This window comes from Chiloscyllium plagiosum, unplaced genomic scaffold (assembly GCF_037043375.1).
Source record: "Chiloscyllium plagiosum isolate Xiang-an unplaced genomic scaffold, Cpla_swu_hap1 HiC_scaffold_32, whole genome shotgun sequence".
NCBI classification, from domain to species: domain Eukaryota; kingdom Metazoa; phylum Chordata; class Chondrichthyes; order Orectolobiformes; family Hemiscylliidae; genus Chiloscyllium; species Chiloscyllium plagiosum.
The window spans coordinates 5802662-5805682 of record NW_028270170.1 but is presented as its reverse complement, the minus strand read 5'-3'; positions in this window follow the sequence as shown (position 1 = coordinate 5805682).

Genomic DNA, 3021 nt, shown 5'->3' with positions numbered 1-3021 from the left:
TGGTCAAAGGGGCAGTAGGAAAAGGTGTCAAGTTGGCATTTGGCTTCAGCGGTGTAGAGGTCAGTGCGCCAGACTACCACTGCGCCCCTTTATCTGCTGGCTTGATGGTGTGGTTGGGATTAGAGCAGAGGGATTGGAGAGCTGCGTGTTGGCTTGATGGTGAGGTCTGGCAGGAAGAGGTTCAGCTTGGAGGTTTGCAATGAAATATGCTAACATGCTATAATCATTCTTCATGAACATACAGCAAATTACTGGACCACAAGTGGATTTTTGAACAATGTCCATGATCAAGTCAGGACTTTTAGAAGAGGAGAAACTTAAAAGGCCTAGTTAAATACTTACACTTACTACAAGAATGAGAAATGAAATAAAACTAGCCTCTTTGCCCTCCAAGTACGAATTCCAAAATATTTCCTTGCATAGGCATCAGCACTTCACTATATCCCATCCCCCACCTCCCCAAGTCTAGATGTGTCTCTATAGAATAACAAACCTGTGCAACAACCCACATCTTCCTCCAATTGTTTAGATAGTCTTTAGCTTTGACAGTCCGTGTTGGTAGAGCACTGCAAAGACTAAAGAAATTAGTTACTTTTGCCCTATTTAGATTAGATTACTTACATTAGATTAGATTACTTACAGTGTGGAAACAGGCCCTTCGGCCCAACAAGTCCACACCGACCTGAAGCGTAACCCACCCATTCCCGTACATTTACCCCTTTACCTAACACTACAGGCAATTTAGCATGGCCAATTCACCTGACCCTGGACATTAGCACAGAAGCATTTGATCCTCTCTCTGGACATGCACTTAATTGGTTTATGATCATGAACATAATTGTGAATTACAATCAACAGCAGAAAGCCAGATTGATATCCTCTCATGCCAAACAGTAGAAATTATAGCATGCCAATCACTCCCAACAGATCAAAGAATTCAGCAGGCATGAGTCAAACTTGATACTTTCTAGTCCAGGTGCTTCAGAGCTACACCAATGTGTTACTCACTGATTCTAACTGACGATATTTCTTATTTTGTACATTGATCTAAATGCTCCATTGATCTAAATGCTCCATTGATCTATATTGATGTTAGTTGAAGAAAAACCCTATTTCATGAGGATAACTAAACAATATCACTAGATTATTAATCCAGACACCCAATTTAACGTTCACTAACATAGGTTCAAACCCCACCACAACAGTGGGATGAACTTGGAACTTTAAGCTTGACATCTAGTGTCAACAATGATGGCCAAACTGCCACTATTACCTGGAAGGAAATTAGCCAGCCTTACCTGGTCTGACATACATGACTCCAGATCCACAGAAATATGGGTGACTCTTAACTACCCGCTGAAGTAACTTAGGCCACCGTGACTTTGCCAGCAACACCCAGAAAATATTTAGAACTGTTTTTAATATATATATATTTACTGGTGTCCCTGATGCAGTGGCTCAGTGATAGCATTTTTGCCAAATAAGATCAGGTGAGTAGCCTCAATCCAGAATCAGCATATTTAGTTTGACAGTGCAGCACTGTCAGGTGTCCTGAGCAATATATGTAATTCACATCAACATCACAAACATCTAATTGCTTGTGGGACCTTGTGCATAATTGCTTTCCACATTTCTTCAAATGCAATTGAGACTCAAAAGTACTTCATTGTGAAAGCTGAAGCATTTCACAGCCAATGTCAGGACATTATCTTATACATAGAAGCCATTCATCAACATTGCAAGCTTCACAGAAATAGAAATGACCCAGATATGTAATAAGAATCAAGGGCCACCTCAAATTAATCAGAATAGGTTCATATGCCATTTTAGTGCTAGTAAAAAGATACAACAGTAGTTAACTGCTCAAAATGAACATAACTCAGTTGATTACTTTTCAATCACCTGTAGTTTTAAACATGTGAATATGAAACACTGGTTCAATAATTGGTAAAGTATCAAAATGGCCTTCATTAAAATTTATGAAATTATTCAATGTAAAATTGAGGTTTTACCTCCAGTCATTTCCTCATTGATGCTCACTCCTCCTTCCTTTACATGACTTAGTACTTTGTGTCCTGATTATAGTATTTGCTAAGATTCCAGTCCTGACTTTCAGCCCCCAAATATTTTTTTTTCGTCTATTTTACATATTTCTCACTGACGGATATAATTACACAAATTGAAGTTCCAATCAAAGGGTGGTGCATGCATGGAATGAGCAGCCAGAGGAAGTGGTGGAGGCTGGTACATTTACAACAACATTTAAAAGTCATCCAGACGGAAACATGAATAGGAAGGATTGAGGGATATTGACCAAGTGCTGGCAAATGGGATTGGATTAGTATATCTGATCGGCATGGATGGGTTGACCAAAGGGTCTGTTTCCATGCTGTATATCTCTATAGACCTAATTGTCTGTCCACTGTTTCTCATTTGAGATATTCACATTTCAACCATATAAATGCTTCATAAACAGCATTCCCACAATAGATTAGCAGCACGCATGAAGGATCAGTCCTTTATCAAGTCCTTCCCACCATAGTTTAGCGGTGCATTGCACAGTATAAATGAACATAGAGGTTCAAACTCAAACAAATGCATAATAGCTTCAGAAAAATTAAAGGAACAATTAATTTGGATCCTGTTCCATTTGAGCCAGTTATATGGTAGAATTCTTCAGAACTTCAGAATAAAGCTTCCATTGAATGCCAGTGCATGATTAAAGTAGTTGGAGCTTGGTCTTATAATACAAATGTAATTTAATCAAAAACTGCAACTGGGACAGTCAACTTTCATCTTAGACATCAATTCATGCTGGTCATGATCATATAAGGGGCCCTCCCATTCTTTGCCTGTGTTCTTTCATGTTCCTTGGGCAGTCTACCCTACAATAAACATGGGTGAGTCCAATCATGACCTCGCCTAACCTACAAATGGGTGTCCAACTATTAAGTGTGTCAGCATATTTGTATTGTTAAATAGAGACTATTTTGTACGATTAAGGCACCGTGAATTCACAAC